Genomic DNA, 22,982 nt, shown 5'->3' on the forward strand with positions numbered 1-22,982 from the left:
GAGCTGCATAGATGGCTGGTTTAGCTTACAATGCCTTCTATAAAAAAGAAAAAGAAAAAGAAAAAAAAAGCCAGCTCCCTCTCTCTCTGGTGAAAAAAGGTTTAAAGTTTTTAAAAAGTCTAAAAGTGTTTTGTTTTGTTTTGTTTTGTTTTGTTTTTAAAGGGGTATGAAGGTAATGACCAGAAGTCTGGGCTTGGAGAAGCGGAGACAGGGCTGGGATGTGGTGGCTGCCCAGGCCACCTGTGGAGGCACATTCCTGGAGGGGAGGAGGTGCTCACCCAGGTGCCCACTGAATAAATCACGTCCCGCAGCCATGGGGTCTTGAAAGTGTACCAGTGCAAGGTGAGGAGGTGGTGGGTGAGTGGAGCCTGAGGGTGCCGGTGGAGAGCTTTCCTGGGGTAGGGGCCTTGGCGGCTTCTGGGGGTGCCTTTTCACTCCGGCCTGGCCTGCCTGGGACAAGGGCACAGAGAAGAGGCAGCTGGGCCAGTTTTGGCGCTCCCTGACCTGGCTGGGACAGCAGGTCTCTCTTCCACCCTCCATGGGCATGTCAGACTTAAGACAAGGTAGTCCCATCGTTGCTCTCAGGCTGGTTGCTAGCTTCTCCATCTGGGGTGCCTGCCTCTGCCTGTCCTTCTGCCCCCTTGAGTGCCAACTCACCCATGGCTTCTGCCAGTTCCTCACCCTCACAGCCTCAGAGTCCCCCTGGATGTCAGGACTGAGTTCCAAAGGCCTGGCCTGGCCTGTCACAGGATATGCAGACAGAATAGGAAGGCTTAACCCCCATCATGTGTTTAGTTTCTTATTCTTACTTGCATCTCTTCAGATTTTCCACTGTTGACCAATCAGTATGGAAATTCTAGAAGGTTCAGTGGTCTTGAAGCAGCTTGACTTGGGCAGGTATTTATTTGGTGGTGGGGTGGGGGATGGGGTAAAGGGCTCAGGTAGGAGCTTGAGTACTTCTTCCTCTGTCATCAACCCTTTCTGTGGTCCTTGGGTAAATCATTTCGCTTTGAGCCTTCTTCCATTTCTTCTGGAGAGATTTGGTAAGTGAAGCCTTCACTCTCAGCTCCAGGCTGGTTCTTTTCTCCATTAAAAAACAAAACAAAACAAAACAAAAATCTGGTTGTCTTCTGTTATTGATTTAGAGGAATTCTTTAGCTGACTCCTGTTTGTGCTGCCTTGTACCTGCTTCTGTTATTCTTAAACAGTCAGGAAGAGCTTGTACCTCACACAGCCTAGTGTTGCCACTGCTGTGAAGAATGAAGGGAAGACAGAATATGGGTGTGCAGGGGTACAAAGAGTCAGAAAGGAGAGCAGCCTCAGAGGCTTGATGGTGTGCAGAGTGGTCAAGAGGAATCAAACTGGTGACAAGGGGGCCAGGTGAGCAATAGGAGACTTCCAGCCACACTCTTAGGAGGAGGAAGACCTCAGAGATCTTGGTGGAGAGGTGCTGGAACCTCTACACAACCCTGAGAACAAGGGTCCAGATTTTTAAAAAATGGAGATATCTGTATATACTCTATATATCTATATATAAGAAAAATGGAGATATCTATATAGATGTATCTGGCTTTCTATAGATATATAGAGATAGAGATCTATAGATATTATATATATATTATAGATAGATATACAGATATCTATAGATATCCCTATCTATAGATATCTCTATCTATATAATTATATATCTGTATATCTATATATCTGCAGATACCTGTATATATATCTATGGAGATAATATATAGAGATACATGAAGATATTTCTATTTTATATATACACACATATGCAATATGTAGGGATATATACACAATATGTAATATATAATATAAACTGTAATATAGAAAATAAACAACTATAATATATAATACAATATGTAAGTAAAAATATGTAAAATGTCAGAAGGCAGGCATATTTAAATACTTCTCTGCCAAAGATACGATTCAGGCCCTTTCATAAGCAATTCAGAAAACTAATATGTGGCTCAGCTTCTACCTTGCTGTGAACTCCCCAAGTGTGGCAACAAGTCCTTTTAGAGTTTCCTAGAACAGGGAAAATCCAACTGTAATGCTATAGAATATTGGCCCCTCTGTTGTGTTCTCGGTTCTCCTCTCAGCAGTCTTTTGCTGTGGTTTCTTAGGTTACAGGCACAATTAGTGAGCTAAGGCTTTAATGTATGTGTAGAGGCTTATTATTATTGGCTTTAATGTGACTATGGCCTAAGTCTTATTATTTCTGGACTTCAGTCATTACTGTCATCATTAGATATATTGATCATCAATCATTCCAGGGCCAAAACCAACAGAACATCGGCAACTGGAATTCCAAAGACAATATGATCAGCTCTGTTATTGAGGAACTCAGTAATTCAAATCCCCAACTTAGAAGTTATTAGAATTCCCTAGTTGGATGTGCATTCGCATTTAACTTTGTTGTGTCAGTAGCAAAAGAATCTGCAAAGCAAAATAATAAATAAGAACAAGATTGCAGGAGGATGTTCACCCAACTAAAGAAAATCGTAGGATGAGAACATTGGGAACTCATTAGAAGTTTCCATTTACTTAAACAATTGGAAGCATGCACGCACACACAGAGATACCACACTGTATTTTGCTGGTTTATTTTTCTCTCTGTTTTCCTCATTAGACAGGGCTTTGTTGAGGGATAGGAACAACGTTTGTGCACAGAGTAGGCACTTAGACTATGTTAACTAAATGAGTAGGTCTTTCCATGATGCATGGATGGCTTAAGTGTTAGTCATATCCCTGGCTTCTTTACCTGTCTGTGTGTGTGTGTGTGTGTGTGTGTAAATTTTATCAGGAGAGTCTACTGAACTAGAGTTTCTGGTGTAAGAGTTTTGTTGGGGATAATGCTTGTAGAAGACATAAGGGGCAAAAAGCATAGTTGTGCTAGAAGAGCCTCAGGCCATGATATAGATCTGAAAAAGTCTTGGACAACCCACAGGAAATCTCTGGAATAAAGATGGCCCATTAGAAGAGTCCCATGTTGAGCAAAATCAGCCAGGCCCTAGTATCGCCACTATACTTAGTTGTGGGCTGGGGCTGCTGAAAAAAGAGCCTGTCCTCAGCTCAGTAGCTGAGACAGATCCTGAAGAGGTCAACAACCAGAAAGCTGTCAGCTAACTGTACTCCTTGTAGGCAAACAGCACCTTCTTTCTTGAAGAGATATCGGAGTGCCTTTGTAGTTGTCCCAACTCCCACGGTAGTAACTGTCCCTCATAACACAAGTCAGATATGAGGCAATTGACCTTACCACTTCCCCAATCGTCTTCCCACCTCTCCTCTGAGAAAGTATGTATAGGAAGGCAGAGGGCTCTGTTTTGCAAAGGGTGCCCGATGTCCCCAGTATTGGGTCAGCCAATTGGAAAAGTCTGCAGATTGCTGCTGTTATCCACCACCAGTTGCAAGTGCTGAAGCACAGCCAGGGCAGGGACAGGTTTGGATGGCATCAACCAAATGTCCCCTGGCTGACTGCTCTGGTTTGCCCTGGTCATTTTAGTAACCTCACAGCACCAAGGCACCACACCACATTTAACGAAGTGTAATTTTATGGATCCCTACCAATGACGTTATGATGGGGCTTTATTCTAATCATGATGTGTATCTTTATTTTTAATTATACAACTCTAGCATGCTCTTTGTAGAAAATGTAAACAATGCAACTTATTCAGCAGAATAAAGTAAAACCATTTGTAATATCGCCTTCTAGAGACAATTGTTAGCAATTCTGTGCTTTCTCTTCCAGTCACGTACATAACAAAATATCCCTCCTTTTCCTCGATTTGTCACATGTCATGTACATTTCTCAAAGACAGATGATCCTTGTTGGTTCTTTAGTGCATACTGAGACCTGGCCTGAGAAGTTCCTTGTGCTTCTCAGATGGCAGAGCACTTGTAAGAGGAAGAATGGGCTGGGGGAGACGGAGTAGTCAACTTCTATAGCTGCTTTTTGCTTTGGGCACTCTCTGACCAGTAGAGCTAAGGGTCCTGAAGCCTCATTATGAAAGGATCACGCTTTCCTATTTGGCTAGGAGTCAGGCTGGGCTTATGGGCATTTTGGGGTCTGGGAAACACACAGGACTAAAGCAAAGTTATTCCTTGGGTTCATCCATATGTATGACCACCACCCAAGCCACCCTACACAATTGCAGACCACTTTACCTAGCTAACATTTACTAAGTGCCTACTATGTGATAGAACATTTTTCTTGCCTTCAAGGAGTGTAAAGCATAGTGAGGGAGACAGGAAAACTGAACTTGATGTTTTCTTTAATGTTTGTATTTTTATTTTGGAGGAAGAGAGAGAGAAAGGGCACAAGCAGGGGAAGGGCAGAGAGAGAGGGAGACACGGAATCTGAAGCAGGTTCCAGGCACCGAGCTGTCAGCGCAGAGCCCAACGCGGGGCTTGAACTCATGAACTGCAAGATCATGACCTGAGCCAAAGTCACACACTTAACTGACTAAGCCACCCAGGTACCCCTTAGCTTTTTAAAAGTGAGTCTATGCCCAACATGAGGCTTGAACTCATGACCCTCTGAGACCAAGGGTTGCATGCTTTACTGACTGAGCCAGCCAGCCACCACAGGAAAACTGACCTTTAATATATGTTCTGACGGGCACCTGGGTGGCTCAGTCACTTAAGCCTCCGACTTTGGCTCAGGTCATGATCTCATGTTTTGTGGGTTCGGGCCCTGCATCGGGCTCTGTGCTGACAGCTAGCTCAGAACCTGGAGGCTGTTTCAGATTCTGTGTCTCCGACCCTCCCCTGTTCATGCTGTCTCTCTCTCTCTCTCTCTCAGAAATAAATAAAACATTAAAAAATAAATAAATAAAATATGTTCGGATATCTACTAAGTAGTAGGATGTACATGGGCAATAAGAGAATAAAGGAGGGAGTGTTTATCTGTATCATATATGTCTAGATTTCATGGCTATATTGACTTTCATGAGAAGGGACTATCAAGGCTGAGACAATGCCACGTGTAGAGACACAAAAGAGAGAGATACGCATGGGGAAGATAATGATACTTAGTGAGACTGAAAACTGGGGTGAGGGAGGGGCAGGGCTTTGCAGCGATTGATTTCATTGGATTAAAAAGAAAGCAATGACTGAATGCTAATTAGGTGCTGGGCTGGGAATACAAAGTGAAATAACAGAACTTTGGGTAGCAGTCTTGTTGCAAATGAACCTGGAAATGTTGACTGAGACCTAGTAGCATCAACACCTCTGGGAGTCCCACTGGGGCAGCTCTCTAAGTCCTTCTCAAGCCAGTTACATGTTTAGTAATACCAAATTCTTGGTCTTCCCATCAAAGAGAATTTACCTCTGAAATAAAAATTAGCCAAATAATTTAATTGATAATACCTCTCTGTTTCTAGAACATGTAGTTTTATTTTTTTTAATGTTTTATTTATTTCTGAGAGAGAGAGAAAAACAGCATGAGCAGGGGAGGGTCAGAGAGAGAGGGAGATACAGGATCTGAAGCAGACTCCAGGCTCTGAGCTAGCTGTCAGCACAGAACCTGATGCGGGCCTCGAACCCATGAACCGTGTGATCTTGACCTGAGCCAAAGTTGGACACTTAACCAACTAAGCCCCCCAGGCACCCCTAGAACATGTAGTTTTAAAACATATGCAATGCATGGGGTATCTGGGTGGCTCAGGTGGTTAAGCACCTGACTCTTGACCTCGGTTTAGGTTATGAACTCACGTTTTGTGAGTTCAAGCCCTATGTCAGGCTCTGTGCTGAAAGTGTAGAGCCTCTTTGGGATTTTGTCTCTCTCTCTCTCCCTCTTTCAAAATAAATAAGTAAACCTTAAAAAGAAAAAAGAAAAGGGGCACCTGGGTGGCTTAGTCGGTTAAGCGTCCGACTTTCGCTTAGGTCATGATCTCGCGGTTCGTGGGTTCGAGCCCCGCGTCGGGCTCTGTGCTGACTGCCAGCTCAGAGCCTGGAGCCTGTTTCAGAGTCTGTGACTCCCTCTCCTGCTCCTCCCCTTCTCACACTCTCTCTCTCTCTCTCTCTCTCTCCTAGAAATAAATAAAAAATATTAAAAAAAAAAAAAAGAAAAAAGAAAAAGAAAACATATCCAATGCACACATATTGTTATGGGCCAGATTATATCTTCCCAAATTCATTAAAACCCCAACCCCCAGTATCTCAGAATGTGACCGTCATTGGAAATAGGGTCTTAAAAGAGGTTAAGTTAAAATAGGCCAATAGGGTGAGCCATAGTCCAATCTGACTTGTGTCTTCATAAGAACAAGAAATCTGGACACACAGAGACAGCAAGGGCATGCACAAAGAGAGGGCCCTGTGAGGACCCAGCCAGAGGGCAGCCATCTACAAGCCAAGGAGAGAGACCTCAGGAGAAACCAACCCTGCTCACACTTTAATCTTGGGCTTCCAGCCACCAGAGCTGTGAGAAAATACATTTCTGTTGGTTAATCCACCCAGTCTGTGGTATTTTGTTATGGCGGCCTAGCAAACTGACAGAGTCCTGTTGCTTTGCGGGAGTGTCCATTTCAATGGATGAGACAAAGAAGGCAAAAAACAACAGAAGGGACATCAGGGAACCACGGGCACAGGAAGCTGGGACATCCCAGTCTGACTGAAGAGGGTGGTGTTAGGAAGGAATGTCTGGAAGAAGTGTCCTGGGGAGCAAAGTCCCGGGAGAGGAGGAGGGAGAGCTAGGAGGAAGCACGCGAGCAGAGGCAGAGGGACTGGCTGGCACAGAGGCATGGGGACAGGAAAGAACACGGCACCTGAGAGACGGGTGAGTCAGCTGAAATGCAGCGATGGAGAAAGTGGAAGTGCTGTTGTGTGATTCTGACCCAAGCACATGGGGACCTACAGGAAGGAGAGGTTATTAATGACAACAGTGCTAATATTTTTTATAGTACTTTACAGTCTGACAAAACACTCCACATGCCTTATCTGTCCGTGTCAACAAAAGAGCCGAGCCATTTCACACATAAGGCAAATGAGGGTCAAGAGGCTAAATGGTTTGGCCTCAGCCTTCCAGGAAGTTAGTGTCTAAAGCTCAGGGCCTTTTCTTCCCAAATCTGTGTGGAATGGAGTGTCAGACGCTGTGTTTCCTTGCCTCTGACCTTGCTCAGAGCTGCATACAGGGCAGTGTGGGGACAGGAGTGGCTTAGGTTTGGTGGGTCCTACTGGACAGGAAGGACCCGGCTGAGTAGAGCCCCACAGACCACCACATCCCAAACCCAATACCTCCTGGAGAAGAGTCTGGCCTCTGGAGAAGTGCTTATCTTCTCATTCATTCTGTCCTTAATTAAAGGGTGTTTAAGGTCTCGTTATCTGTCAAATGGAGACACAGTAATGCACACCCACAACCAGCACTGGGGCCCTCCCTGCCTCTCATGAAGGACACCTCCTAACTCCAGGAACCCCAGCCAGAGATGGACACTGGGGCCCCCTCTGGAACTGCACAACATCGCTGGGGTATCTTCTTAGAAAGGTGAAAGAAGAATTTAAAAATGCAAGGTGTGTCATATAAGTAAGAGTCCTTTTATCAATTTGGGTTGGATTGTGCTTAGGACCTGGGGTAGGGGAGAAAGGAAAGGTTTCAAGCAGGCCTTCTCCTTCACTCTGTACTGTATCCCTATAGAAGATGCTATAGGTGCCCCCATCCCCTTTGGCCTTAAATGCTTCCATAGTCCCTGGTCTGAATAGAACTGCTGGTGCCCAAGTCTCTTTGCTAGAGAACATTCTCTAGATGTCAGTGACCACTATGCGACCACTATGCCCTCAACTGCTACAGGCTGGGACCACCATAGGGTTAGTGCCCCCTGGGAATAGCTCTCAACCATTGTCTAATGGAACTTGGTGGATAAGTACCCCAGTTCCTCCTCCTTTTACCAGGGTAACTATACTGATTCCCAGAGTTCTCCAGTCAAATTAAACTCTGGTTGTCTATACTGGTGACTTATTTAATATCACAACTTTTTTTGGTATCTGTTCCTTCTCCACCTCACTTCTCCACTCCTCTGCCAGTGTTTCCTGGGGTCACCTCCCAAATAGACAACTCACACTCATATCCCTGTTTTGTGGTTTGCCTCTGGAGAAACCCAAACGAGAATGGCCTTACCTGTCCAGTGGTTTTGGGGGTTTTGTTTTGTTTTGCTTTCCCTGCTTTGAACATTATGAATGGGGATGGGGAGACGAAAAGGGAAAAATACAGAAATATAATTCATCCATTCATGCATTCATACATTTTTCACTCAGTAAATACTTATCAAGTGTCTATTTCTTTTTTTTTTTGAGCTTTTATATATTTTATTCTTCATTTAACTTTTAAAACACTACTATACTGAATATTAAAACAAAAACAATAGCAAGTAGTGAGCTATGATTATAGTCCTTCACTTGTTCACTACTGCATATAGAATGCCAGCAGTGTTGTTCACTGGCCCCATTAAGAGGTATGACACTGAACACCTCCCCTAGGGTGATGTTCATCATCCTCATACGCTTCTCCATTGTAATGGCGCCGTCTTTCCTGATTTGGATCAAAGTCCACCAGTTCTACCTGGTCCATTTCATCAGTCTCTTCTACTTCTTTCCTCTCAGGTAGGAGTTTTTCCAGCAAAGAGAGTTTATCAGGAGAGAGAAAGCCCTTCTCAGGAAAGTTTACCTTAAATTCAATGATTAGGCGTCCCTTTTCATATGGTCTACGATAAATTGGCATGCCTTCATTCAGCACACACTTGATATCTCCATGCTTGACAATCTGACCTGGGTGAGAGGTGATGACAATGGTTCTGTTGTCAAGAGTAGATATTGGCTTTTGGAAGCCGCACAGTGCTTCAACCAGCTGTATGTCCATACAACATGAAAAGACCCTCTCCTCGCCGAGTAAAAACAGCATGGTCCTTCTGATCTAAAACAATGATAATATCTCCTGGTTCCAGTCCAGGTTCTTGGTCTCCTTCACCATGGAATGTTATCTTCTGGCCATCTTTCATGCCTTTGTCAATATGAACTTCCAGAATCTTCTTTTCTCGAACTATCTTCCTTCCATTGCAGCTTTTACATCTATCTTTAGGACTGATCCGTTCCCCATGGCCCTGGCACTCCATGCACATAGACTGAATTTGCTGAACCATTCCAGGTCCTATCTGATAAATTCTTATTCGCATTCCAGTACCTCGGCAATTGGGACCACACTCTGCTGCTCCTTCTTTCCACCTCGGCCTTCACATTTGTCGCAAATCACATTCTTTTGCAGAGCTAGTTTTCTTGTTGTGTCATTATATAAATCTCCTAAGGTTACAGAGAGCTGATGCACAACATTTTTACCTCTCCTTTCTCTTCGCATCCTTCCTCCTCCTCCTCCAAAAAACATATCAAAGATGTCCATGGTGGAGCCAAAACCACCACCTGCTCCACCTTCTTTAATTGCCTGTTCTCCTCCTTTGTCATATAATTCCCTTTTCTTTGCGTCAGAGAGCACTTCATAAGCTTGAGAAATCTGTTTAAACTTCTCTCCTTCATTTGGATTCTTGTCAGGGTGGTACTTCAAAGCCAATTTCCTGTAAGCCTTTTTCAATTCTTCCTGGGTGGCATTGGGTTTGACCCCCAAAACATCGTAGTAAGTAGTTTCTTTCACCATTTTCTAGAGCCGGTGAGCGGGCCGAGGCCGGTGTGGGGGAGCGGGAAGCAGCGCGTTGCTGGGCGCAGCTCGGGCAGCCGCCGCTCCTCCGCTTTCCACCGAGCGTTCTGGAAAGTTCCCATAAGTGTCTCTTTCATGCCAAGCACCATACTCGGGGGCGGGGAAAGGCAGAGTTAGAAATTTCGTTTCCTGGGGCTCATAGAAGCCATCCATCACTCAAATCCCATCTCATACACTCAGGCCAGACTACCTGGGGGATGGCAGTGTTATGGGATGAGGCAGCATGTGAAAGGGGTGGAGCCTCAAAAGGGGAGGAGAAGACAGAAGTTCTGGGTCTGTGTGGGAGGGGAATGACAAGAGTAAATGAAGAGTAAATGAAGGCCAGTGGGTGGGAATGAAACTCAGCCCTGAGGCCGCAAGGCTTGGATGAGTACCTGTGTCACCTTATGAGCACCTGATTCTTGAGGGCATCTACTGTCATGGTTGAAAAGGGCCTCAGGGGACACAGGTATATCTCCTTAACTTTACTCCTTAGGAAACCAAAGAAAAGATAAAATGATTTCCTCAACTCTTATGCTGTGAATGTTCTTTCTTTTAAGGGAAATAAGGCTAGATCAATGTTTCTTAAAGTTTTATTCATTATTGCCCCGAAACCTTTTTAGACATTTTTCCTAATGACACTTCGCCAGTGAAATCTTAATACCACAGATATATTGCATATCAGTTATATACTGTAGATCTGTTTGTGTGCTAGACATAAAAAGAGGAAGATTATTTTCAATCCCCAAGAACCAATATTTGCTCCCTTGGGGGCGATCTTGCCCTTGTTGAGAATGTATGGGACAGAGAGACCAAATGTGGCCAGGTTACTGAAGCCCTGAAATTGAGTCAGAGAAGCTGGATTTGGTGCACTAAGCAATAGGGAGCCATAATAGGTTTATGAGCAGAAGGATACAGTGAGGAAAGAAGTGGAGAGCCTACCCCACAGATTAGTATCCATCAAACACCCTGGGCGAGTGGCTCTCCCAAAGCGGTCAAGGTCATTAAGAAAAAGGCCAACATGGCTTTCTTATGCCCTTATAGACAATTTTAGGTATATATACAAACAATTATTTATAAGAGCTGTAATATGTTACAACCAGTTTTTTTGTTTGTTTTATTTAACCTACATTTACCTCCTGCTTATTATATTCCAGATGCCACACTAAGCCCTATATAAATATTAGCTTATTTAATCTGATGAGAGAGGTATAATTATCTACTCATTTTACAGATGGAAAAGCTGAGGCACAAAATGTGTCTTGCCTAAAGATACATGGCTTGTAATGGTAGAGCTGAGATTCAAATGTAGGCAGTCTCGCTCCAGAGTCAATGTTCTGAACCACTATCCAATGAGTTGTAAAATACAAGCTATTTGGGCAAGGTGTAGCCATAATTCTGTCTACATCCAATATGGGGTTCCAATATAAATTCATGGGCCTCTTGCAATAACTTTAATGGAGCCAAGGACTGTAAGCTGGAAACTGGTGGGCTAGTAGATTCTTAAGGTCTGTTTGACTCTAAAGTTTATAATCTTGGTAGAATTTTTTAAGGGTCATGGGAATTAAGTCTCTCTCAACTTCAGCTGGTGTAACCAGAACAAACCAGCTGACCTCAGGCTCCCTTCTCAGCGTTGAGCAGAAGAGGCACCCTACTCTGTGCTATACGAAGAAGAAATGTAACACGGGGGCTGTCACTAAGTCACACATATGAGTCTCTAGTGAATGACATATGCGCCCTTGGACTTGAAAGTGGAGAGACAATAAAACCAAAAACATCTGCTCATGTATTACTATTTGGCTACCTCTGTACTTTCTCCTCTCCACTCTTTGTTACCAGTGAGTAAGATAGATATTTTTTATGATAATTTTAGTTTACAGAAGACTCATATGCCTGCTATAATCTGTAATTTTTTCCTTTAATTAAAAAAATAGCTGTTTTCTTTTAAACCAAAACCTGTTTTCTCTATGTGGTCTTATCCTACTGTTCTAGAAGGGAGTCCAAGGTGATGAACAATGAACTAAATCCAGAAGAAATTCTTCTCCAAATCCATCTTCTTGTTCCTGTCCTGTCCATATATTTATTGAACATCTACTATATGCCAGGCACTGTGGTAGGTGCTGGAAATATGGAGGTCAACAAGTCATCACTCCTGTCTTAATGGAACTCAACGATGAGTAGGGGAGGCAGATATGTACAGAAATCACTGCCATGTGAGGGATATATTAATATGTATGCCACATACTCCATGATATTTTTAGCCTGCAGACTTTTGCACATGCTATTCCAAGGGTGGGGATGTGTTTCCTTGGCATTTTGGCAGACTGATTCCTGTGGGATAGAGCATAGAGCACCTAGTAGAGGGACATCAGAGAAGACTTCATGAAGGAGGAATACATAGGCTGAATCGTAAAGGATTAGTTTAGTTTGGATGTCAGTGCTGATCTCCTTGGCTAAGTGGGGTGCCCCCACCCTTTGTGTTCCCTAGCCTCCTGTCCAAACTCTTATGCTACCAAAAAGTAAATATTTATGACTGCTGAACAAATAGCATGCATCAATATCCTGTAATTTCTATAAACTGGTTACCTTCTCCACAAGACTGGAGCTCTCTAAGGGAAAGGAGAGTGTAGGATTTACTTTTTTAACTTCGTCAGTAAGGAGAATGCCTTGCCATGATAAGACCTCACTGTGTTTGCAAATTCCAGGATGGGTTTAGGCATGGGTGGGTGGATGGGTGAGTGGTTGGATAGATGGGAACACAGGAGAAAGTAAATAATAGTGCCCAAGTGGAAGTACATGGACAGCTTGTATAGGAGGATCAGTGGTACTTTTATAGAGGTGATGACTTGGAGTTGAACTCCAAAGAATAATCTAGTGCTTTTCAAACTGCAGTACAATGAAGACCTGGGGATCTTGTTATGGAGCTCAGGGCGCAGGCAGGGAAGGAAGATGAAGGAAGAGGGGCTGGAAGATCCCTAGGACTAGCTGTGAAGATATGAGAAACCCAGGCTTTCACGGAGACTCAAGGAAGCTTGAAGCAATGGACATGGCACCCGAAGCTGAAATGAGTGAAAAGCAGGCAGAGAAGACAACGAATGTTTCTTGAATATTTAGGTATCTCTCTTCATATCTTAATCTACACCCACACCTGTACCTAGCCATCGCACTGCATCATATCCTCTCAATAGCCTTGAGAAGATGCAGAAGATACAGATCCTTCCTTCCTTTCTTTCCTCCTTCCTCCCTTCTTTCCTCCTTTTTTCCTTCCTTTCTTCCTTCCTTCCTTTTTTCTCTTCCTTCCTCTTTTCTTTCTTTCTTTCTTTCTTTCTTTCTTTCTTTCTTTCTTTCTTTCTTTCTTTCTTTCTTTCGGTTGGTTAGTTCACTATGGTATCAGTCTTTCAATGTGACATGGGTTACAGGTTCAACCCCTGTTGAAAGTCATACAGAAAACATGGTATTGGCATCTCGGTTTATGCCATTGATCACAGAGAAAGAGAAGTCTAGATCTTAAGCACTTGAAAATGAATACAATATACAGAACTTAAAAAAAAGGAAATGGAGATTCAGAAAGCTAAAGTCATTTGTCCCAGGTCTTACAACTAGTGACAGTTGGGATTCCATCATGTGTTAAGCAGGATGTGAAGACCCAAATAGGTAGACAGAGATTCAGACAAGAGCTCTCAGTCTTAGTGAATAATTCAAGAATAAATGAGAAATTCGGAGTCCTTATGCAGTTGCAGAGTCTGGGCTGGAAGATGATGACCCTGGAGGGCTGACATCTTAGGGTGGGCTGAAGCAGGGTCCCAAGGCTCCTAGCAGATTCATGGAGGAGCCCAACCTTAGATTCCCAGACTTCTGTAAAGTTAGGGCTGAAGACAGAGGAGATCCTTCTGTCCAGGTGGCTAGAGGACTCCATGGTGATGCCCACTGAAGAAGCCATGAGGAGGAGAAAGGGGGGCTGGTCAAGACAGGAAGAGGGGATAGAGGAATATTTTATTCAGAATAAAATTAGAATGAACTTTATTTAGAATATTTCAGAAGTGAAAAAGGGCCTTACTTAAATTTTAACAGATTTCCTATCTCTTGCCATAATAAAATCACAACCTTCTTGAGACATATGTACATAGATTCTTTTTGGACAACTCAATACAAAGGCTCTCCCCAACTGCATCCATTTATTTAATGTTATAGACTACCTGTTTAATTCCCAAGGACTACAACTTTCTTTCTTTTTTCTTAATGTTTATTTGTTTTTGAAGGAGAGAATGAGACAGAGCGTGGACAGGGGAGGGACAGAGAGAGAGAGAGAGAGAGAGAGAGAGAAAATCCGAAGCAGGCTCTGCACTGTCAGCACGGGGCCTGATGCAGAGCTTGAACTCATGAACCATGAAAACATGACCTAAGCCAAAGTTGGATGCTTAACCAACTAAGTTACCCAGGAGTGCCTAAGGACTACAACTTTCAACTAAGAAATGATAAGATAAAAGTGTCTGTTTTAGGAATGCAATTAATTTACTTAATTTGTAATTAGCAATATTGTTCCAGCCCATTATTTTATGACTCATTTAGTCACTTTATCAGAAAAAACTGGAGACCTACTTAAAACTCTATGTGTTTTTAATGTTTATTTATTTATTTTGAGAGAGAGACGGGTGGGAGGGTGGGGGAGCATGAGCAGGGGAGGGACAGAGAGAGAGAGAGAGAGAGAGAGCACACCCCAAGCACGTTCCATGCTGTCAGCCCAGAGCCCTATGTGGGGCTTGATCTCATGAACCATAAGATCATGACCTGCACCAAAATCAAGAGGCAGACACTTAACCAGCTGAGCTTCCTAGGCTCTCCTAAAACTCTGTTTTGCACAGAGCCCTATACAAACTAGGAATGAGAGAGAACTCTCTAAGTAACCGTAAAAATAAACTGTATTCTGTCGAAAGTCAAAATGTCAGTGCTGAGGGTGTGATCCGTGCTCGGAGCTCCCCAGGTAAGAGAGAGAACATGACAAATCCAGGAAGGAAGAGGGCAGGACACTGGAAGGCTCACGGGGAAAGAGACCACAGGCCTTGTGACGGGAATAGTTCTACAGAAAGAGAAGCTACAGCGGGGACCCGAGCGTTGGTAGATGATGACAACTGGGTGGGTGGTGGGCAGCATGACTGATGATGCAAGACCCCTTGCTGGGGCCCACAGGGTCCTGGAAGTGTCTCTTAATTCTTTTCACTAAGAAGTTTATAATGGGGACCTGGTAACACACCAGTAGGACAGTTATGTTTATTTTATTTAAGCTTCTGTGAACCAGGCACTGATCTGAGTACTTTTACAAATACTAAGCCATTTCATCCTCTGACGGAAGTATTGTTACTATCCCCATTTTACTGTCAAGGGAACTTGGCCATGCGGAGACCTTCGGTCACTGTCTGAGCCTTAAGAAACATGTAGTTCGCTTGAGACACTAAAGCTCGAAGAGGTGAAAACATTTGTGCAAAAACCAAAGAGAAGCAGGAAGGGTTTAGAACTCCTGTCTCCTGAGACTCAGCCCAGTGCTTTTTAAACATAACATCTTGCCCCCTTGCTCAAGTGTAAGATTTGAGAAACAAAAGCATTGTTTCTTTGACATCTTCTCTGGTCCTATGTGCCTCCACTAAACTTGGCCCGGACCATCTGTGCACTTAGCCCATTGTCCTTCAGAGATTTGTTCTCATCATCCCTACTAGACTGTGAGCTGCAGCTGGGCGGCAATCATGTCTTCCTCCCTCCTGTGCTGGCAGCAGCAAAATACTGTCTCTGGCTCATACTAAGTGTTTATTGAATAAATGAGTGGATTAAATGCCCCCAAAACCCACTTTCATTCTTTGCTGACTCCTGGTGCTTTGAATTTCTCGTCCTGATGCTGTGGAAGCCTGGTCTGGAGACATCACCTGCCCTGCCCCATGGTTGTCTGTCTCATCAATGTTTCATAATTGCAGCCTGCATGTTGCTCGTTCTGGGCCTGGCACAATGCCAGGGAGATATCTGGCTGAGCAATCTTCTGCAGAGTAGCCTTGATCTTCTATATCTTTGGCTATTTTCGTTCCTGGGTCTTGTTTTCTTCATATAAGCACTAGAAGTCCCACAGACTCTTCTTTGTCTCTGCTTTTCAGATGGAATGCGATGTCCCTGCATGAGTAAGCTGCATATATAGTGTGAGAACTTAAGATTGAGATTTATTTTGAGTAAATTGACAATTTATCACACATTTGCTATTTGCTATATACCTTGCATCCATTATCTCATGTAATCCTCAAAAACCTTCTGTGAAAGAGGTGCTGTTATCCGCATCTTACAGAGGCTGAAAATGGAGACTCAGAGGGGCTAAGTGACTGATTCAAGGTTACACAGCCAGCAAGTCTTTCCTAGGGATTGTTATGAGGATTATATGAAATGACAAAACACATTTTGCACTTAGTCTAAGAATGATCATGCGTGGCACTTCTCTAGAACCTTTGTATTTTAGGGAGCAACACCTGCAAACTTAAGATCAAAAGAAAAGAAAGGAAGAAAAGAAAAAAGAAAAGAAAAGAAAAAGATTTCCAATAGTGTAAATCAAGGCATGACCCAGTGAACATGTTCCTATTATGAACAGCAAGGGCCCCAAGATCTTCCTGAATAAATAAGGCTCTGCGTGTAGGAAATGTGATCTGATTTTTCCTCTTCCTTTGCCATGGAAAAATTCCACTCCCACCGCGAGCAACTCCTTTGGCTAAGAGCCAAGAGGCAATCAGGCTGCCTTTTTCTACTTTTCTCCTCCCCTAGAACACAGAGTTCTGATGGACCATTCCAGAGCTGGGCTTCCACAGTCCTCCATGCTGTTACTCAGCAGGCCAGTCAATTTAAGAAAAGATTTATGCAGTCCGGCCTGAGGGTGTTGGCCTCCGTTTTCCCCTTTTTCTCCAGGAATACTGCTATAACAAGCTAACCAGGGGAGCTTTTCAGAGGAGCCAAAGGAATCCTACTTCTTAGAATGGTTTTTAGACTAAAAGCATCAGTTGAAGACTTTTATCTTCAAAGTCTGTGTGTGTGTGTGTGTGTGTGTGTGTGTGTGTGTGTGTTTAAAATTCAGGTTTTCACTTTGAAGTACAAATGTAAAGCCAGCTTGAGGCAACAATACTATTGTGTAAAACAGTTAATAGTATCCTCTTCTGCTTAATCTGCTGCCCCACTATAATAAATGTGAATATTTCTGTATGTATCTTTCAAAACCTTGTCTATGTGTATGTGTTTCAGTATATCTATGTACATATACACTGCATATATATATATTCATATGTTTAGAGATTTTTCTCATACTTTTTTGAAGTGAGACTTATAAACTCATAAAATAACTTGCTTTCTCTTCATCTATGTTTCCTTCACATGTCTCTGGGTACATACATATAGATTTAACTTATTATTTTTATGCATCATATCCATAGTTTGTACTTACCACATTTTAGTTATATATTCCTCTATAATACATATCCAAGTGGTTTCTAGTATTTTTTTCTTTTGCCCCTTCAAATAATATGTTGCATAAAGGTGTCGTGTGTTGATGTTATTTATTCATATTTTTGCGTATAGAAGATATTTCCAAAAGTTGAATTTCTGGGTTCGCCTGAGGATTTTAGATATTACTGCAGAGAAAGTGTGTGCCTAGCAAAACACACAGCCCTTTGGTGATAGCTAGCTTTTCCCTCTTTGTTGGAAAAGAGGCCTGGAAAAATAATGTCCCTTTCTCTTCCTTCCCCACACCATTATTCTCCTACAGTAGAACGGGCAGGGATAATATATCCTTTGTAATACAGAAAGGAATAAGAATTACCAGCTTGCTGGGTTATTAGAGGATAGAAGAGAGGCCCAAATTAAACAACCGCATATTCCTCCAGTAAGTCTTTTATTCCCTTTTTCTCCCTTCATGAAAAGGCAGGTAATAGGGAAGAGGATGCAATGAATGATGGATTGTGCATTGCTGGGCTTTAATAGGCAAATAATTAAATGATGGAGCCTGTAAAACCATCGACTTATAGGGTCTGAATAGATCTTCCTCCTCTTTGTAGAATGGAGAAAAGAGGGAACAAGATGGATGAGATGAATCACAACATAAGTCCTCTTTCATTATTAATTTTCAGTTTTCTCATCCTAGAGACTCATCAGAGCTCAGGTTGGAAGGGGCCCTACGACATGTAGTCTATTCTCCCCCATTGTGTGTGGTCTCCTCCTCCTCCTAGTTTTTGCATTCTTTCTGAACACATTGGTACTCAGTTATTTTTCCCTTCCTTCCATGCCTTTAGAACATTTTTTGAAGAACATTAGAAGAACACTTTTTTAAGATCCTAAGCTAGATTCTGGGGACAAAGAAAGACACAGACCCTGGCCTTAAAGACCTTACAAAGAACAGGATGAAAAATCAGCAGACTTAAAATTATAAGGGAATGACCAAGATGCATGCAAGTATTAAGGCAACACAGAACACAGAGGAGAAGCACCTAACAGAGCAACAGCTGCGAGTGCAGGCAGTGAGAAGAGGCTAGTCAGAGCAAGCTGTGACTTTTAAGGTTGGATAGAACTTGGGGCACCTGGGGGCTCAGTTGATTGAGCAACTGACTTCCGCTCAGGTCACGATCTCGCAGTTTGTAAGTTCAAGTCCCGCATTGGGCTTGCCACTGTCAGTGCAGAGCTTGCTTCAGGTCCTCTCTCTCCCTGTCTCTCTGCCCTTACCCTCCCCCCTCTCTCAAAAATAAATAAACATTAAAAAAAAAAGATTGGAAAGAATCTTGCCAGCATTGACTGTACAGAAGTTGAAGCACATACAAAGGCAGGGGGGTTGGGGAGAACGTGACAGGTTAAGGTTGTGTTTGTGACCGATTTAGAGTGGAAGACATATATTTTGCCTGCATGGAGTAATGGAATATGAGGTTGGAGAGGTGGGTAAGGCCTAATCTTGAAAGCCCATATGTTCCTTGCTAAGAAGTGTGGGTTTTATTCTAACGGAAATGAGAATTTTAAGTGTAGAAGTGACAAGATTGGATATGTGGTTCATAAAAATCATTCTAGACTCTGCAGAAAATAAGGTCAGGGGATAAGAGACTGGAAACAGGGAGATAAGTTGGGAAGCTGGCAAGTTGGTAAGAAATGGCAAGAAATGGGGAAGGATCGGTATTAGCAGTGACACTGGGCATGGAGAACCTGGTAGTAGATAGAATAGACTGGTCCTATGACTCTTCGAACATGGAGGGAAAGGAAGTAGGACATATCTTGGAGACATTTAGGTTTCTAGCTTAGGCAACTAGGTAGATGGTGTTTCCTACCATTTAAATAGGGAATACTACACAAGAGGCTTCTTTAAGGGAAAAGGTGCTGAGCTCATCCATAGACATATTAAGTTTGAAGTTCCTAGGATATATCCTAGTAGAGGCGTGCATAAGGATCAGATACAGGCATCTGGAGTTCAGAAAAAACCATGGGTTAGAAATATGAACCTTGGCTTCATCATCATGTGAGTGGTAGCTAAAGCCAAAGTCATGGCTGAGATCACTCAATGAGAGAATACAGAGTGATTAGAAAAGCATATCAGAGACAAAGCTGTAGGAAAATAATACCCTGTTTAAGAATTAGTTGCCATTTGCTATAACAGGATGAAACTGGAGGACATTATGTTAACTGAGATAAGCCAGACAGAGAAAGGTAAATAATGTATGGTATCACTTATATATGGAATCTTAAAAAAAAAAAAAAAAAAAAAAAAAGCAGACTTCTAGAAACAAAGAATAGAATGATGGTTGCCAGAAGCCAGTGGGGGGAGAAAACGGGAGGATGTGGATCAAAAGGTACAATTTTCAGTTATAAAGAGAAGTTCTGAGTATCTACTGTACAGCATGGTAACTATAGTTAATAATACTCCAAAGTTGCTGACAACATTTGGAGATTTTAAGCATTCTTACCACACAAAAAAAAGTTAACTATGTGAGGCAATGGTTGTGTTAATTATCGTGATCTTCGTCATCACGTCATATACTTTAAATATATACAATTATATTTGTCAATTATTCCTCAATAAAGTTAAAAAATAATTAGACGATGAAGGGCTCAAGCACAAGAGTGAGATGGGGTGGACAGAAAAAAAGTGAGGAAAACTAGAGGAGAATGGCATGGTAAAACACAGTAGAGAGAGTTGTCAAGATGGAGGAGGTGGTCAACAGCTAGTAAATGTTGCAGAGTCACATAAGGTTAATATAGATAAATGCCCTTTGATTGGGTTTAAGTAGTCCATTCCCTACCCCCCCCCCAAAATGGCTATTTGTTTTGAGATCTTTATGCTTGCTATTCCCTCTTCCTGAATTCCTCTTATCCCCCAGATATTTGTATGTCTTCTACCCTAATTTTGGTCGGATCTCTGCTCAAATGTCATCTTCTCAAAGAGGACTTCCTTGACCACTTTATGTAAAATAGCACCCCAATCTCTTTCTAGCCCCTTATCCATGAGAATTTCTCATCATGGCCCTCTCTCTACTTGTCATTATATATATATATATATATTTTTTTTTTTATTTATTTCTAGAGAGAGAGAGTGAGCAGGGGAGGGTCAGAGAGAGAGGGAGTCACAGACTGAAACAGGCTCCAGGCTCTGAGCTGGCAGTCAGCACAGAGCCCGACGCGGGGCTCGAACCCACGAACCATGAGATCATGACCTAAGCGAAAGTCAGACGCTTAACTGACTAAGCCACCCAGGCGCCCCTGTCATTATATATTTTTAATTAATTGTCAACCCTACTAGAAGGGAAGTCTATAAATACAGTGATTTTGATTTGTCTATGGCTGCACTCCCAGTGTCTGGTACAGAGTAGGCCTTCAATATACATGGTTGAGAGAGTTAAGTGACTCTATGGTCATCTTGATAAGAATTTCAGTGGGTAGTTAGGCAGAAGTCAGACTGCTATGGCTAAGGCATGAATAACAGATAAAGAAAAGGAATTATGGGGGGAACACAATTCTTTCTAGAAGGGGAGGAGAGAGAGCTCAAGATATGAAAGACTTGAGCTGATATAAATAATCAGAATGGGAAAGAGCAGTGAGGGAGAAGTGGAAAATACAATACAAAAGAGGAGAAAATTGAGAGGATGAGATTCAGAGCAGTGGTGGACCAATTCACTTTGTGTGGGTGGAAGGACTTCTCCTCCAGCAAGAAAAAGAAGAACGATATAAAGGTGAGTGTGGGAGACATGGGTAGTTCTATTCAGAGGGCTACCATTTATTGAGCACTTATTGTATGCCAGGAGCTATGCTGCCATTTTATTTAATCCAAACTACAACTATGCACGATGTGCCATTTTGCCTTCCAGAAAACTGGGGGTGGGTAGTTAAAGTTAGTTTATGCAGTTAGTAAGTAGGTTGCAGAGATGTGACTCAAATTCCAGTCTTCTGATTAAGATTTTATTTCACATTCACGGTGTCTTTAGTAAACCGTTCCAAAATTGAGTAACATCACTCCAGAATCTCATTCTTTATTTTCTCCTCACCCACTGGGACATCTGCCTTTTTGTCCTGATATTTTTTGTCTGTCTAGTTTTGACTGTGTCTCTACTTTTGTTCATTCTTGTGGACACTATTTTTATGGCCAGACCTAATGTCTTCCTTCTGAATCTGCATTTGCATTCATTCTCCCAGGGTCTGGTCCTCCCCACTGCATGGATCTAGCTCCAGCTTCCAATTCCTCAATGCTCTGAATAAATTAGATTATTTTAAAAATAATAATAATAACAAGAGGTTATACTTTATACACTAAACATCTATTATTTCTACTTCTGAAACTCCAGGTATAAGGAGAAAATGGATTTGCAGGGTATGTGTACCTTTCAAGACAGAAGAACTTTCAAGGGGGGCATAGGCATGGATAGTTTTAAAGAAATCAATTTGAAAGAAAGAAAGAAGGAAGGAAGGAAGGAAGGAAGGAAGGAAGGAAAGAAAAGGGAAGGAAGGAAGGAAGGAAAGAAGGAAGGAAGGAAGGAAGGAAGGGAAAGAAAAAAGAAAGAAAAGTTTTCAGGGGCATCTGGGTGCCTCAGTCAGTTGAAAATCTGACTCTTGATTTAGACTCAGGTCAGGGGATTGAGCCCCACACTGGGCTCCATGCTAAGCATGGAGACTGCCTGAGATTCTTGCTCCCTTTCTCTCTGCCCCTCTCCTCCACCCCTCAAAATAAAAGGAAATCAATTTTCAGATCCTGAACTGTCACATGCTGGTCCCAAATTAATGTGCCTAAGAAAGTAACCTCTTTTCCCACACAGCTCTTCACCACTAGTCCTCTACCCAGTTCAACAAAAAAATGGTGTGCATCCCACTCATGTCAATTTGGAGGGGGCACATTACTCTCAGGATATTTGTAAAAACATCCAAGAGGCCATTCAAAATATCAGTGAACATATTGGGACCTGAAAGGCTCTAATGGCTGGGTATCAATTCCTTTTTCAAGCCAGATGGTTTCTGATTTTTTTTAAAACAAAACTGAAGGAAAACCTAATCAAGCTGATAGTTGACAGATCATTAAAATTAGTTTTGATGACATGTAACTGTGTTTCTTGACATGCAGCTCAGAAGTAGTTCAAAAAGCTGAGTGACATTGCTATATCAAAACACCTTCCTTTCCCATCTACTTAATTACATAAACATGTTTCTCAGTTCGCACATCCATAAAAACAAAAACCAAGAATAGAATTCAAGTGCAGCCTTCTTCATCCTGACAATCGTTTATATTAATACAATGAATTGAAAAGCCAAAAAACAAAACAAAACAAAACAAAAACTCCCAAAACAAAAACAAAGCACAACCAGCTCATTGAGAAATGGATTTCCAATAAGATTTGCTTTTAATTAATTTCAATATTCAAAATTTCAATATACACATTTCAATATTCAAAATTTCAATATACATATTTTTTTAAGTTTATTTTTTTTTTTTGAGAGAGAGGGTGAGCAGAGGGAAGATCAGAGAGTGAGGAGACAGAATCCCAAGCAGAGAGACCGACACCTACCAACCGTGAGATCATGACCTGAACCAAAATCAAGAGTCAGATGGCTGAACTGACTGAGCCACCCAGGAGCTTTGATCAATGTATGTATTTTTAAAAGAGGTATGTGCAAAGATGATCAACAAATAGCTCTCCTACATAAAGTAAATCACCATAGAAAACAATTTTAAAGAACTGAAGGAGAAATAGGAGTCCCAAAAGAAAAGGGAAAATTGCCATTCATTATAGACCTGTTCGTGTCTTTAAAATAGACAATGTGG

At 42.3% G+C, this 22,982-nt stretch overlaps 2 pseudogenes; both read right to left on the minus strand.

Annotated features, from left to right (window-relative positions):
- Positions 1 to 553: 553 nt before the first annotated feature.
- Positions 554 to 787, minus strand: LOC120232604 (annotated as a pseudogene).
- A 7,539-nt stretch (positions 788 to 8,326) lies between these two features.
- Positions 8,327 to 9,763, minus strand: LOC120232620 (annotated as a pseudogene).
- Between the last annotated feature and the right edge of the window lie 13,219 nt (positions 9,764 to 22,982).

The sequence above is a fragment of the Hyaena hyaena genome, unplaced genomic scaffold, assembly GCF_003009895.1.
Source record: "Hyaena hyaena isolate Hyena2069 unplaced genomic scaffold, ASM300989v1 scaffold_75, whole genome shotgun sequence".
NCBI classification, from domain to species: domain Eukaryota; kingdom Metazoa; phylum Chordata; class Mammalia; order Carnivora; family Hyaenidae; genus Hyaena; species Hyaena hyaena.